This window comes from Amblyraja radiata, chromosome 1 (assembly GCF_010909765.2).
Source record: "Amblyraja radiata isolate CabotCenter1 chromosome 1, sAmbRad1.1.pri, whole genome shotgun sequence".
Lineage (NCBI taxonomy): Eukaryota > Metazoa > Chordata > Chondrichthyes > Rajiformes > Rajidae > Amblyraja > Amblyraja radiata.
The window spans coordinates 127176764-127193037 of NC_045956.1; positions in this window are offsets into that span (position 1 = coordinate 127176764).

The following is a 16274-nucleotide window of genomic DNA, read 5'->3' on the forward strand; positions in this document are numbered from 1 at the left end:
TCATGTCTCTACTATTTATTTCATTCCCCTTACATGTTTTTCCTCTACATGCTCAATTTTTGTAAGGTGTCCTTGAGACTCTTGAAAGGCGCCCATAAATAAAATTTATTATTATTATTATTATTATAAATGTAATCACAAAGAAGGCAAGTCATGCCCCTATTTTCATAGAAGTTTAAAGAAATTTGGCATGTCACAGAATATTCTGACATTGTTCTACAGGTGAACTGTAGGCAGCATGGTCCAGTGTGGCAATTTCATTGCACGTGCAATGTGCAGTGCATGAGATTGCACAGTCCTTCTCAAGATGATTCAGCTCTTTCTTTGTTTTTCCTCACAAATTCAGTTTAGTTTAGAGATACAGAAAGGAAAGAGGCCTTTGGCCCACTGAATCCGCACCGACCAGCGATTCCCTTACATTAACACTATCCTACACACAATATGGACAATTTACATTTATACCAAGCCAATTAACTACAAAGTTGCACATCTTTGGAGTGTGGGAGGAAACCAAAGATCTCAAACAAAACCAACAGTCATGGGGAGAACTTACAATCTCCGCACAGACAGCACCCGTAGTCGGGATTGAACCCGGGTTTCTAGCACTGTGACCAGTGTAAGGCAGCAACTCTACCGTTACACCATTATGCTGCCCTATAATTTTTGAACAAGTTGTTTATGTGCAAACCAAACTATATACCATCTATATTACTAAAACTAAGATCTTGACCGCTTTCGACTTTCTGTTTCGTGATTTCCGAGAGAACGTCGCCACTTACGACCGTCATTTTTGGCCACCTCGCTCAGAGTTCCCCTCCGCCGGATTGGAGTGGAGGATTTTTCCCATCGATGAAATATCAGGGAGTTATTAATGTTTATAAAAATGTTGCCATTCTCTCCGCTGCCCCCGCTGGCGGCAGGGGGGAGGGACTATAAAACCCGGAAGTGTCATGCCTCACTCTGTCTCTGCGAGAAGGAGGAAGCGAGAGGGTCACGACTCTCTGAGCTGCAAATAACACTGAACGCACGTCTACTCCACTGTGAGTCCCCTCAATGGGGTTTTCAGAAAATTTGTTTGTTGCTTGAAAAGTGTTTGCCAAATTGGCTTGACTTTTAAAGACTCTTCAGAAAATGTGTTTGTTGGCTTGCAAAGTTTTTGCCCAATTGACTTGGCATTTAAAGGGCTTTCAGAAAATGTGTTTTGTTGGCTTGCAAACTGTTTGCTCAATTGGCTTGGCAATTAAAGGGCTTTCAGAAAATGTGTTTTGTTGGCTTGCAGTGTTTGCCCAATTGGCTTGGCTTTTAAAGGGCTTTCAGAAAATGTGTTTTGTTGGCTTGCAAAGTGTTTGCCCAAGGTACACAAAATTGCTGGGGAAACTCAGCGGGTGCAGCAGCATCTATGGAGCGAAGGAAATAGGCGACGTTTCGGGCCGAAACCCTTCTTCAGAGCGTTTGCCCAATTGGCTTGGCTTTTAAAGGGCTTTCAGAAAATGGGTTTTGTTGGCTTGCAAAGTGTTTGCCCAATTGGCATGGCTTTTAAAGGGCTTTCAACAGTTTTCGGATGGATAAAACGTGAATAAACATGTTATTAGATCCGAACTGTGTTTGATTGCAAAATTGGCGCTCATTCCGTGACTTCCGCTTAGTGGCAAGATGGCGCCGACTACGTCATTTCCGGTTAGCAGCAAGATGGCGCTTAGTGCGTCATTTTCGGTTCTTGGCAAGATGGCGCTGACTGCAGAAGGCACAGTGAAGATGTCATTGAATAATTCAAGAGAGCTTACTGCTGTGAGTGTGTTTGTGTTGGATGATATTTAAAGCACATTTTTTCTTCAGCAGCAGCCTTTGCAAGAGGCTTTAAATGTGTGAATCATTCGGTTTTCACACTGTATGTTCCCCATGTTCTGAAGTTACTTGGCATTTAATATTAGTTGTGTGTGAGTGAGCCTGTGTGTGTGTGAGTATGTGTGTGTGTGTGTGTGTGTGTGTGTGTGTGTGTGTGTGTGTGTGTGTGTGTGTGTGTGTGTGTGTGTGTGTGTGTGTGTGTGTGTGTGTGTGTGTGTGTGTGTGTGTGTGTGTGTGTGTGTGTGTGTGTGTGTCTGTATGAGTGCATGTACATGTTACTGAGTGTGTGTATTTGTTTGTGTGTATGTGTGTGTGTGTGTGTGTGTCTATGTGTGTCTCTGTGTGAGTGTGAGTGTCTGTATGTGTGTGAATGTATGCATGTGCACTCTGCTTGAAATGCTGTGAAATTGGATTTGCTGGCCTGCACTCCGCTTGGAGTGCTGTGAGGTTGGACTTGCTTCCTGCACTCTTGCATTGGGGGACAAAGCCTCCCGTGTGACAGGGACCCAATGGGTATCAATTCTTCTAGTTTAATTATAAAATGCTGGTGAAACTCAGCGGGTCAGTCAGCATCTATGGAGGTAAATGGACAGGCGATGTTTCAGGTTGTGACTCTTCTTCAGGTTGTCATTTACATTTTGCTCAAGATTCCAATACAGGTGCACAACCTTTTATCCGGAGTTCCGAAAACCGAAAAGCCCCGAAAACCGGACATTTTTTCCAGGATGTCGTCTGCACACCAAAGCTCGCGTTTGACTCCGGGGAGACACTTAAACATCTGTAAATCATTGCTTAAATGTTAGTCAGTTAGTTTGGAGGGTTTTATGTGAAGGGGGGGGGGGGTGTGAAGGGGGTAACTTTAATTCTTAGTCCCCTACCTGGTCGGAGAGGTGGGGAGCGGGCAATGCCTTACCGGGTCGCCGTGCAGTAAGCTCCGGAGCAGTGTGGCCGCCGACTCCCAACATCGCGGAGCTGGGGCTGCGGGCATCCGGCCGCGGGCGGCGCCGGTTGTAGCTCCGACCCCGGCAACTTTACCCCTGGCTGCACGGCGCTCCAAATCCAGCGCCGCCCGCGGCCGGACGCCCGCAGCCCCAGCTCCGCGATGTTGTGTGTCGGCGGCCACAGCGCTACAGAGCATACCGCGCGGCGACCCGGTAAGGCATTGCCCGCTCCCCGCTGGTATCCCAGCGCTGTGACCGCCGACTCCCAACATCGCGGAGCTGGGGCTGCGGCCGTCCGGCCGCGGGCCGCGCTGGATTTGGAGCGCCGCGCAGCCAGGAGTAGAGTTTGCCAGGGTCGGAGCTCCAACCGGCGCCGCCCGTGGCCGGACGCCCGCAGCCCCAGCTCCGTGATGTTGGGAGTCGGCGGCCACAGCGCTCTGGAGCTTACTGCACGGCGACCCGGTAAGGCATTGCCCACTCCCCGCCTCTCCAACCAGGTAGGGGACTAAGAATTAAAGTTTCCCCCTTCACCCCCCCCCACCACATAAAATCCCTCCAAACTAACTGACTAACATTTAACCAATGATTTACAATGATTCCCCGGTCTCCGGGGAGGAGGCAGCCGCTGCAGACTTTTCAAGCCGACCGCGCTACCTACCTAATCTACGCTAAAAATCTTCCATTCCGAAATCCGAAAAATTCCGAAATCCGAGAAGTGTCTGGTCCCAAGGCTTTCGGATAAAAGGTTGTGTATCTGCATATGCTTTTCCTTATTTCCACCATAATCATGGTCAAAGCCACGTACCAAACCAGTTTAACAATTACACTTTGTTCAGCAAACAAATGCTATTCAATAAATTGAAATTATGTTCAGCAATTCAACAATTTAAATGCAGGAGTTCAATAAAAACTGAAAATTTAGAAAACATATTGCCAGTCTATTTGCAGATGATCAGGAAACCTGAATCATCCTTTGGTTGGAGAACCGCAGCAGTTGCTTTGCAGTGTCTCTCACCTTGTGAAATGTACTGCATTTGAATTTTCACATGTCCCTTGGCCAGTGGTTTGAGATTCTATCTGCAGATGAATGTATCATTAATGATGAAACCCACCAGTGCCACCAAACTGGTCTTCACAAGTGAGCTTTGCAACAGCATTCTTAATGGCTTATGATGATGTTTTAAAATGTTCAATGCTTTACTAAAACCTTTGCAATGATATGTTCAAGTTTCACACAACAACAGTGCAAGTGAAGTCCTGACCAAGGGTACTGTCTGTACGGCGCTTGTACGTTCTTGTACGTGACATGCGTTGGTTTTTTCTGAGTGCTCAGTTTCCTCCCACACTCCAAATTGACTTTGATGAAATATGTAAATTATCCCTACTATGTGTAGGATAGTGTTAGTGTGCGGTGATCGCTGGTTGGCGCCGACACAATGGGCCAAAGGGCCTGCTTCCGCACTGTATCTCTAACCAAAATCTCTAAACTAAACTAAACTAAATTGTAGTTACCTGCAGTTAATTTAATCTTCAATTTAATCTTCATCTCAATTAATTTTCATTCTCAATTTAATCTTCCAATGTTCTATAGACTCAGGTTCAGTTCCTGTGGATTGGATGGTAGCTAATGTAATCCCACTTTTTAAGAAAGGCGGGAGAGAAAATGAGGAATTATAGACCAGTTAGCCTGACATCGGTGGTGGGGAAGCTATTGGAGTAAGCTATTTAGAACGGAGACGAGGAAACACAGAGAGTGGTGAGTCTGTGGAATTCTCTGCCTCAGAGGGCGGTGGAGGCAGGTTCTTCGGTTGCTTTCAAGAGAGAGAGCTAGATAGGGCTCTTAAAAATCTGGGGGTTCTGGGGGTTCATCAGTCTATGAAAATAAGCATGCAGGTACAGTAGGCAGTGAAGAAAGCGAATGGCATATTGGCATTTATAACAAGAAGAATCGAATATAGGAGCAAAGAGGTCCTTCTGAAGTTGTACAGAGCCCTAGTGAGACCACACCTAGAGTATTGTGTGCAGTTTTGGTCCCCTAATTTGAGGAAGGACATTCTTGCTATTGAGGGAGTGCAGCGTAATTCCCGGGATGGCGGGACTGTCATATGCTGAGAGAATGGAGCGGCTGGGCTTGTACACTCTGGAGTTTTGAATGATGAGAGGATATCTCATTGAAACATATAAGATTGTTAAGGGTTTGGACACGCTAGAGGCAGAAAACATGTTCCCGATGTTGGGGGAGTCCAGAACCAGGGGCCCCAGTTTAAGAATATGGAGTAAGCTATTTAGAACAGAGACGAGGAAACACAGAGAGTGGTGAGTCTGTGGAATTCTCTGCCTCAGAGGGCGGTGGAGGCAGGTTCTTCAGATGCTTTCAAGAGAGAGAGCTAGGCAGGGCTCTTAAAAATAGCGGAGTCAGGGGATATGGGGAGAAGGCAGGAATGGGGTATTGATTGGGGATGATCAGCCATGATCACATTGAATGGTGGTGCTGGCTCAAAGGGCCGAATGGCCTACTCCTGCACCTTTTGTCTATTGTCTATTGTCTCCTTTGTTTTGAATATACTCAAAGACTGAATATCCATGGTCTCTGGGAAAGAGAATTTCGTGTTTTATAGCCTTCTAAGTGAGGGCCTGATTCACCGCTGTGAGCGTAAGAGAAAACTGGTCAATGAACTTTGAAATTTGCCGGCAGAGGAAATGCGGAGCATCCAGAGGAAACTTATGGAGTCACAAAGAGATCATGCAAACTCCACACAGACAGCTCCCGAGTTCAGGATTGAATCTATTTTACTGGCGCTGTGAGGCAGCAGGTCTACCACCACAGTTCAACCTTATGGTTCAATTTTGACTGTTGGTGTGATATCAGTTGAAATATGAATAATATGTTGCCACGTTTAGTCATAAATACGTAGTTCATTAACGGACAGGTTTTCATTTCTATTATTTATATAACTAGATATCTGCGCGAGATCAAATAGATTTTCATTTGAATTATATCATCCTGTGTAAAAAGGCAAGGGAATTAAATAGCTCATGGGCACTGCCTCCCTTTGTCATTTATATACGTTGGATATGAGGAATGACAACCATTGACTTGCTCTGATGTGGAACAAAAATAGCATTCGGTCCCATGAGCTTGTTCTTTTATTCATAAAGGCTTTAGTTGATTCAACTTTCCTGCCCAATCCCCTTAGCTTTAACTCCCAGCTTTGAATATATTCAAGGAATCAGAATCACAATTTTCTTGGACAAGGAACTATAAAAACAGGGTAAGGGATTCAACATTTTCTCCAACACATTGAAGATAAACTGCAACATTATTTGTTAGTGGCATTTGGCCAGGTAAGACTGACTGGACTTATCAATAATAATTTCTAAATGATTCCCTACTTCCTGTTCAATGTGCTGCTTCACTCTTCTTTCCCGGACGAGTTGCAGGTTAAAAGCATTTTTAAAGATCAGGATATTTGAAAAAGGTGCGAAAAGATTGGTAATTGCACCTTTGTATCATTTTTAAGAAAGATAGAAGTAAGGAACAGAGAATTAAAAAAGTTACTTGGCATTTTAGTATTAGTTGTGTGTGAGTGAGCCTGTGTGTGTGTGTGTGTGTGTGTGTGTGTATGTACATGTTACTGTGTGTGTGTGTGTGTGTGTATTTGTTTGTGTGTATGTGTGCGTGTGTCTGTGTGTGTCTCTGTGTGAGTGTGAGTGTCTGTATGTGTGTGAATGTATGCATGTGCACTCTGCTTGAAATGCTGTGAAATTGGATTTGCTGGCCTGCACTCCGCTTGGAGTGCTATGAGGTTGGACTTTCTGCCAGCTCTCTGCTTGGAGTGCTGTGAGGTTGGACTTGCTGCCTGCACTCTTGCATTGGGGGACAAAGCCTCCCGTGTGACAGGGACCCAATGGGTATCAATTCTTCTAGTTTAATTATAAAATGCTGGTGAAACTCAGCGGGTCAGTCAGCATCTATGGAGGTAAACGGACAGGCGATGTTTCAGGTTGTGACTCTTCTTCAGATTGTCATTTGCATTTTGCTCATGATTCCAATATATGCTTTTCCTTATTTCCACCATAATCATGGTCAAAGCCGCCACGTACCAAATCAGTTTAACAATCACACTTTGTTCAGCAAACAAATGCTATTCAATAAATTCAAATTATGTTCAGCAATTCAACAATTTAAATGCAGGAGACTTCAATAAAAACTGAAAATTTAGCAAACATATTGCAGGTCTATTTGCAGATGATCAGGAAACCTGAATCATCCTTTGGTTGGAGAACCGCAGCAGTTGGTTTGCAGTGACTCTCACCTTGCGAAATGTACTGCATTTGAATTTTCACATGTCCCTTGGCCAGTGGTTTGAGATTCTATCTGCAGATGAATGTATCATTAATGATGAAACCCACCAGTGCCACCAAACTGGTCTTCACAAGTGAGCTTTGCAACAGCATTCTTAATGGCTTATGATGATGTTTTAAAATGTTCAATGCTTTACTAAAACCTTTGCAATGATATGTTCAAGTTTCACACACAACAACAGTGCAAGTGAAGTCCTGACCAAGGGTACTGTCTGTACGGCACTTGTACGTTCTTGTACGTGACATGCGTTGGTTTTTTCTGAGTGCTCAGTTTCCTCCCACACTCCAAATTGACTTTGGTGAAATATGTAAATTATCCCTACTATGTGTAGGATAGTGTTAGTGTGCGGTGATCGCTGGTTGGCGCCGACACAATGGGCCAAAGGGCCTGCTTCCGCACTGTGTCTCTAACCAAAATCTCTAAACTAAACTAAACTAAATTGAAGTTACCTGCAGTTAATTTAATCTTCAATTTAATCTTCATCTCAATTAATTTTCATTCTCAATTTAATCTTCCAATGTTCTATAGACTCAGGTTCAGTTCCTGTGGATTGGATGGTAGCTAATGTTATCCCACTTTTTAAGAAAGGCGGTAGAGAAAACGGGGAATTATAGACCAATTAGCCTGACATCGGTGGTGGGGAAGATGCTGGAGTCAATTATAAAAGATGAAATAGCCGAACATTTGGATAGCAGTAACAGGATCGGTCTGAGTCAGCATGGGTTTACGAAGGGGAAATCATGCCTGACTAATCTCCTCGAATTTATTGAAGATGTATCTAGGAAAATGGACAAGGGAGAGCCAGTGGATGTAGTGTACCTGGACTTTCATAAAGCATTTGATAAGGTCCCACATAGGAGATTAGTGGGCAAAATTAGGGCACATGGTATTGGGGGTAGAGTGCTGACATTGGTAGAGAAGTGGTTGGCAGACAGGAAACAAAGAGTGGGAATTAACGGGTCCCTTTTGGAATTGCTGGCAGTGACTAGTGGGGTACCGCAAGGCTCGGTGCTGGGACCGCAGCTATTTACAATATACATCAATGATTTGGATGAAGGGAATCAAAGGATCATTAGCAAATTTGCACATGACACAAAGCTGGGTGGCAGTGTGAACTGTGAGGAGGATGCTATGAGAATGCAGGGTGACTTAGACAGGTTGGGGGAGTGGGCAGATGCATGGCAGATGAGGTTTAATGCAGATAAATGTGAGGTTATCCACTTTGGTAGCAAAAACAGGAAGGCAGATTACTATCTAAATGGCGTCAAGTTGGGAAAAGGGGAAGTACAATGGGATCTGGGGGTTCATCAGTCTATGAAAATAAGCATGCAGGTATAGTAGGCAGTGAAGAAAGCGAATGGCATATTGGCCTTTATAACAAGAAGAATCGAATATAGGAGCAAAGAGGTCCTTCTGCAGTTGTACAGAGCCCTAGTGAGACCACACCTGGAGTATTGTGTGCAGTTTTGGTCCCCTAATTTAACCATATAGCCATATAATAATTACAGCACGGAAACAGGCCATCTCGGCCCTACAAGTCCGTGCCGAACAACTTTTTTCCCTTAGTCCCACCTGCCTGCACTCACACCATAACCCTCCATTCCCTTCTCATCCATATGCCTATCCACTTTATTTTTAAATGATACCAATGAACCTGCCTCCACCACTTCCACTGGAAGCTCATTCCACACCGCTACCACTCTCTGAGTAAAGCAGTTCCCTCTCATGTTACCCCTAAACTTCTGTCCCTTAATTCTGAAGTCATGTCCTCTTGTTTGAATCTTCCCTATTCTCAAAGGGAAAAGCTTGTCCACATCAACTCTGTCTATCCCTCTCATCATTTTAAAGACCTCTATCAAGTCCCCCCTTAACCTTCTGCGCTCCAGAGAATAAAAACCTAACTTATTCAACCTTTCTCTGTAACTTAGTTGTTGAAACCCAGGCAACATTCTAGTAAATCTCCTCTGTACTCTCTATTTTGTTGACATCCTTCCTATAATTGGGCGACCAAAATTGAACTCCATACTCCAGATTTGGTCTCACCAATGCCTTGTACAATTTTAACATTACATCCCAGCTTCTATACTCAATGCACTGATTTATAAAGGCTAGCATACCAAAAGCTTTCTCTACCACCCTATCTATATGAGATTCCACCTTCAAGGAACTATGCACGGTTATTCCCAGATCCCTCTGTTCAACAGTATTCTTCAATTCCCTACCATTTACCATGTACGTCCTATTTTGATTTGTCCTGCCAAGGTGTAGCACCTCACATTTATCAGCATTAAACTCCATCTGCCATCTTTCAACCCATTCTTCCAAATGGCCTAAATCACTCTGTAGACTTTGGAAATCCTCTTCATTATCCACAACACCCCCTATCTTGGTATCATCTGCATACTTACTAATCCAATTTACCACCCCTTCATCCAGATCATTGATGTACATGACAAACAACAAAGGACCCAAAACAGATCCCTGAGGCACCCCACTAGTCACCTGCCTCCAACCCGACAAACAGCCATCCACCATTACCCTCTGGTTTCTCCCATTCAGCCACTGTTGAATCCATCTTGCTACTCCTGCATTTATACCCAACAGTTGAACCTTCTTAACCAACCTTCCATGAGGAACCTTGTCAAAGGCCTTACTAAAGTCCATATAGACAACATCCACTGCTTTACCCTCATCAATTTCCCTAGTAACCTCTTCAAAAAATTCAAGAAGATTAGTCAAACATGACCTTCCAGGCACAAATCCATGTTGACTGTTCCTAATCAGACCCTGTTTATCCAGATGCTTATATATATTATCTCTAAGTCTTGCTATTGAGGGAGTGCAGCGTAATTCCCGGGATGGCGGGACTGTCATTTGCTGAGAGAATGGAGCAGCTGGGCTTGTACACTCTGGAGTTTTGAATGATGAGAGGATATCTCATTGAAACATGTAAGATTGTTAAGTGTTTGGACACGCTAGAGGCAGAAAACATGTTCCCGATGTTGGGGGATTCCAGAACCAGGGGCCCCAGTTTAAGAATATGGAGTAAGCTATTTAGAACGGAGATGAGGAAACACAGAGAGTGGTGAGTCTGTGGAATTCTCTGCCTCAGAGGGCGGTGGAGGCAGGTTCTTCGGATGCTTTAAAGAGAGAGAGCTAGATAGGGCTCTTAAAAATAGCGGAGTCAGGGGATATGGGGAGAAGGCAGGAATGGGGTATTGATTGGGGATGATCAGCCATGATCACATTGAATGGTGGTGCTGGCTCAAAGGGCCGAATGGCCTACTCCTGCACCTATTGTCTATTGTCTATTGTCTCCTTTGTTTTGAATATACTCAAAGACTGAATATCCATGGTCTCTGGGAAAGAGAATTTCGTGTTTTATGGCCTTCTAAGTGAGGGCCTGATTCACCGCTGTGAGCGTAAGATAAAACTGGTCAATGAACTTTGAAATTTGCCGGCAGAGGAAAGCGGAGCATCCGGAGGAAACTTATGGAGTCACAAAGAGACCATGCAAACTCCACACAGACAGCTCCCGAGTTCAGGATTGAATCTATATTTCTGGTGCTGTGAGGCAGCAGGTCTACCACCACAGTTCAACCTTATGATTCAATTTTGACTGTTGGTGTGATATCAGTTGAAATATGAATAATATGTTGCCACGTTTAGTCATAAAAACGTAGTTCATTAACGGACAGGTTTTCATTTCTATTATTTATATAACTAGATATCTGCTCGAGATCAAATAGATTTTCATTTGAATTATATCCTGTGTAAAAAGGCAAGGGAATTAAATAGTTCATTGGCACTGCCTCCCTTTGTCATTTATATACGTTGGATATGAGGAATGACAACCATTGACTTGCTCTGATGTGGAACAAAAATAGCATTCGGTCCCATGAGCTTGTTCTTTTATTCATAAAGGCTTTAGTTGATTCAACTTTCCTGCCCAATCCCCTTAGCTTTAACTCCCAGCTTTGAATATATTCAAGGAATCAGAATCACAATTTTCTTGGACAAGGAACTATAAAAACAGGGTAAGGGATTCAACATTTTCTCCGACACATTGAAGATAAACTGACTGGACTTATCAATAATAATTTCTGAATGATTCCCTACTTTCTGTTCAACGTGCTGCTTCACTCTTCTATCCCGGTCGAGTTGCAGGTTAAAAGCATTTTTAAAGATCAGGAATTCAGAAAAAGGTGCGGAAAGATTGGTAATTGCACCTTTGTATCATTTTTAAGAAAGATAGAAGTAAGGATGGACAGAGAATAAAAAAACGTAGAATTGCAGAACAGAACAGAAAACAAAATGTTAGTTTCTGATGGCTGTGATAAAATGCATGAAACTAGTTGTTAAAATAGCAGTGTGGTAATAACGGTTTTTGTTACATTATTCACATGGGTGAAACAAAAACAACCACAAAAGGGAACAAGTGCAGTTCTTTGAACCAAGCTTTTTTATAAGTTCATAAGTTGTAGGAGCAGATACAAAATGCTGGAGTAATGCAGGTTTTGGGTACAAGACCCTTCTTCAGATTGAAAAAGTGTCTCGACCCAAAACGTCACCCATTCCTTCTCTCCAGAGATGCTGCCTGTTCCGTTGAGTTATTTCAGCATTTTGTGTCCATCTTTGGTGTAAACCAGCATCTGCAGTTCCTTCTTACACAGATGTAGAAGCAGAATTAGGCCATTCGGCCCATCAAGTCTACACCGCCATTCAATCATGGCTGATCTATCTTTCTCACTCAACCTCATTCTCCCTATAACCTCTGACACCCGCACTAATCATGAATCTATTCATCTCCAACCTATAAATATCCATTGACCTGGCCTGCGCAGCCTTCTGAGGCAATGAATTCCACATTCTTGAACTAGGTATTGTCTCCCTAACAAAGAATCAAGTATGAAAAGTCAAGGGTGTTTCATTGTCGCATGTTCCGATGCGGAACAATGAAACTCTTACTTGCATTAGCACACAGGTGTGTAAACATGGTACTTTGGCGGTCTCAAGAATGACAACTGAAGTTTTAAACGGATCTTTATTCGAAAGTTCGGTTTTCAGAACTCATGTTCTCTGGACATGTCTAGCCACATCAGTGGTCAGCGCTGAACTGCCGCGCGAAAGCAAATCCGCGCGGAAATAAGCAGCCCCTCCCGAGTCACGTGACTGCGGCTTCCGAACGCCGGGTGTGCCAGTAGGCGCCGCTACAATACTCTATAAACCCAGAATAAACAAAAAAGTTCAGTATATTACAAAATAAATAAATAAATAAATAGATAAATAGACAATAATAGTGCATAGTCAAAAACATATAGCTCGGAGCCTATCTGGAGGTTGTAATATTTAATAGCCTGATGGTTGAAGGGAAGAAGCTGCTCCTGAACCTGGACGTTACAGTTTTCAGGCTCCTATTCCTTCTTCTGAATGGCAGGAATGAAATGATAGTGTGGCCAGGGTGGTGTGAGTCTCTGATGATGCTGGCTGCCGGTTTGAGGTTGTGACTCTTGTAGATCTCTACAAGTTCCTCTGATGGACCGGGCAGTGTCCACCAATTTTTGCAGTCTTTTTCATTCCTGGGCATTCGAGTTGCCCGAACCAGGCCATGATGCAACCAGTCAATAAGTAGATGTGCGATAAGTATCTCTGCAAATGTCAACAAGTATCCTTTGACATACCAAATCTCCTAAATCTTCTAATGAAGTAGAGGCATTGATGAACTTTCTTTATAATTATTCATATTCAACATGAGGTTTGGACAAAGGAGGTTGAATCACATGTATATTACAAACTAAAGTTGATTTTAAAGATATGAGGCAGAAATTTAGTGCAGCATGCTCTTAATGGGTGAAACCATAGTTGATTAGGTAGAGTTGCTGCCTAACCACACCAGAGACCCAGTTCAACCTGACTACGAGTACTCGTCTGTATGGAGTTTGTACCTTCTCCCCATGAATACATGGGTTCTCTCTGGGTGCTCCGGTTGCCTCCCACACACCAAAGACATGCAGGTTTGTAGGCTAATTGCCTTTAGTAAGAATTATAAATAGGATAGAGCAGGTGTACAGGGATCACTGGTCGGTGAGGAGTCGGTGTGCCGAAGGACCTGTTTCTGCGTGTATCGCTAAACTAAACTAATCTATCTCACTCTTCTATCGAACAGGGGTCTAAAACTGTGACCTCCAGTTCAGGAATAGTTTTATCCCAACATCCATCAGCCTATTGAACACTCCAAAAACAACTAAACTTTGAACTACAAACTGTCCTGGTTGCACTAGGAACTTGGGGCTTTTGTTTTGTTTTACACTAATGGAGTTTCTTTTAATTTATTGAACTTTTGTGTTTGTTTTATTATGTTATATTTTGAGTTCTGTGTTTACAGACCTGGTATGATGCTGCAAATAAGAATTTCATTGTTCTCTTTCATTGTACATATGATAATTAATGACTCTTGACGCTTGAAGAAGAGAATCCAGGCAAAACATTTTGTGAACACAAGAGCATAAGAACAGCAGGAGGCCATTGAAACCCTTCATATTCACCCCAGCATTTACTAAAATCAATCTTGATCTATTACCTGAGTATCAGTTTCTGCATTAACCTCACATTAATTATTCCCTTAACATCGAAAAATCTTGGATTTTTAACATCTGAATTAAGAAATTTATTTTCATCTTTAACAAGAATTCACGAGGCAACTTTTTAACACAGAAGGTGGTGGATATATGGAATGAGTCACCAGATGAAGTAGTTGAGGCAGATACTGCAGCAAAATTAAAAATAAATTTGGACAGATACATGGACAGGAACAGTTTAGAGAGAAATGGGTCAAATGTGGGCAGTTGGGATTAGTGTAAATGGGGCAACTTGGTCGGCATTGGCAAGTTGGGCTGAAGGGCATGTTTCTGTGCCGTATAACTATGATGTCAGGTTAACTGATCATGTTATTCTCTCTCTGAAGAAGGGTCTTGACCCGAAATGTCGCCTCTTTCTTTCGCTCCATGGATGCTGCCTCACCCGCTGAGTTTCTCCAGCATTTTTGTCTACCTGTTATTCTCTCTCTCTCTCTTCAATGGTAGGTTACTCATTGCTTTTCCAATCAATGGAAACTATTCTAGAACTTATAGGTTTTTGTTACAATGTCAACTTGGGAAATAAAGGTTCATACTGTTTAACATTATAGGAGGATTCCACCGCAATAATAATAATAATAATAATAATAATAATAATAATAATAATAATAATAATAATAATAATAATAATAATAATAATAATAATAATAATAATAATAATAATAATAATAATAATATTAATAATAATAATAATATTAATATTAATAATAATAATAATAATAAAAATAATAATAATACATATTTATTGTCATTGCACAGAGGTACAACGAGATTTGGGACAGCGCGTCGGCCACATGCATCTCGGTGCCCTTCTTGTACACGATCAGAAAGTCGAACCGTTGGAGCTGTAGCATCATGCGCTGGAGTCTGGCTGTTGTCTTGTCTCAACGCGACCGTTGTCTCAACGTTGTTGTCTCAACGCGACCATTGTCTTGCTTGCGACGGGGCATAGTAACACCAGTCAGATTGATAGCCCGACTGTCAGATCCCCTCTGCCCATGTAGCGGGGCAACCACCTCAGCTAGTCTGCATGCGTGCATTGCTTCAGTCAGGGTGAGATCTGGTCTTCGCAGCAGCTCGGATCGTAACTTCTGATCTAGCATGCCGGTGACTAAAATATCTCTAGTGAGCTGATCACACATGTTCTCGAAACGGCACCGCTGAGCAAGGTAGCGCAGGTCAGCGATAAAACATTCAACAGGCTCATCAGGCTGCTGTTTCCTTGTAAAGAATCTAGCCCGCTCCAATATACGGTTGGACGGCAAATCACAAATCTCCGCAAACTTGTGTAAGAGACATACCGGGTCGTTGGCAGACTCCGCCGGCTCGACGACCTGGTCGTTGTCATCCAGGACCGCTGGATTGTAGGTGAAAGTCTGAGCTCGCTTCATAGCATCGGGACCGGCAAGGTTCAGCAGGAGTGAGGCTTTGACCGCATCAGGGTCATTTTGGTGCACAATGTTGATGAAGTGGTTGTAGTCCATCACGAAAGTAGCCCATCGCTCCGCAATGTCTGCGTCAAAGACAAGGGATGAGGGCTTGCGGCACAAAAATGCCATGGCGAGGAGGGAATTAAACACTAGTAAAACTAGGAGCAAATAAAACCCGATTAACAGGAGGCGCGCATTTAACTTGCTGACACCATGTAAAGATGTTAAGTCTGACACACTGTAACTTTACTGAGTATTTAATAAAGGCACATGTAAGGCACGTCCCAGTACTGACTGCATCTAGTCTTCAGGCATACTGGAACAAAGGGAGGAGCAAGGGGAAGATATCACAATTATACTGAGATAACTAAGGCGTGGTTAGTGGTGTTGAGGTAGCTACATTATAGGTTGCATGCATAAACCATCTACAGAATGCAACTTCCATCCGATGTAATAACTTAATTAGCTAAAAATTTAGACACCCAGAGAAACAAGATTAAAAAAACAGTTAAAGCAGTATAAAGTGCAAATGTGTCTGTGCCGGGTCGATGTGCGGACGTGTCCATCCGAGGGAGACAGTTCATGGGGGTGGGGGGCATTCAGCAGGACCGGTTCAGGGCAGCTATAGCTCTGGTGATGAAGCTGTTTCTAAGTCTGGAGGTGCGGGCGTAGAATTAAATTTCTAAATTTCTTTATTCATATAGCACATTTTTAGTCAACTTGCATTGACCCCAAAGTGCTTCACATAATTACATTCACACACACAGGCAAAGGTGGGTGAAGTGTCTTGCCCAAGGACACACACAGGCAAAGGTGGGTGATGTGTCTTGCCCAAGGACGCTACGACAGTATGCACTCCAAGCGGGATTCGAACCAGCTACCTTCCGGTTGCCAGCCGAACACTTAGCCCATTGTGCCATCTGTCGTCTGCTGACCTCTGCCGGATGGTAGACTTTCAAATATACTTTCAAATATGAAATGTTCTCATTTATTTTTACTCAAAAGTTTCAAATGATTAGCATTTCCAAAGGCTTTAGACACAAACACAGATGTATGA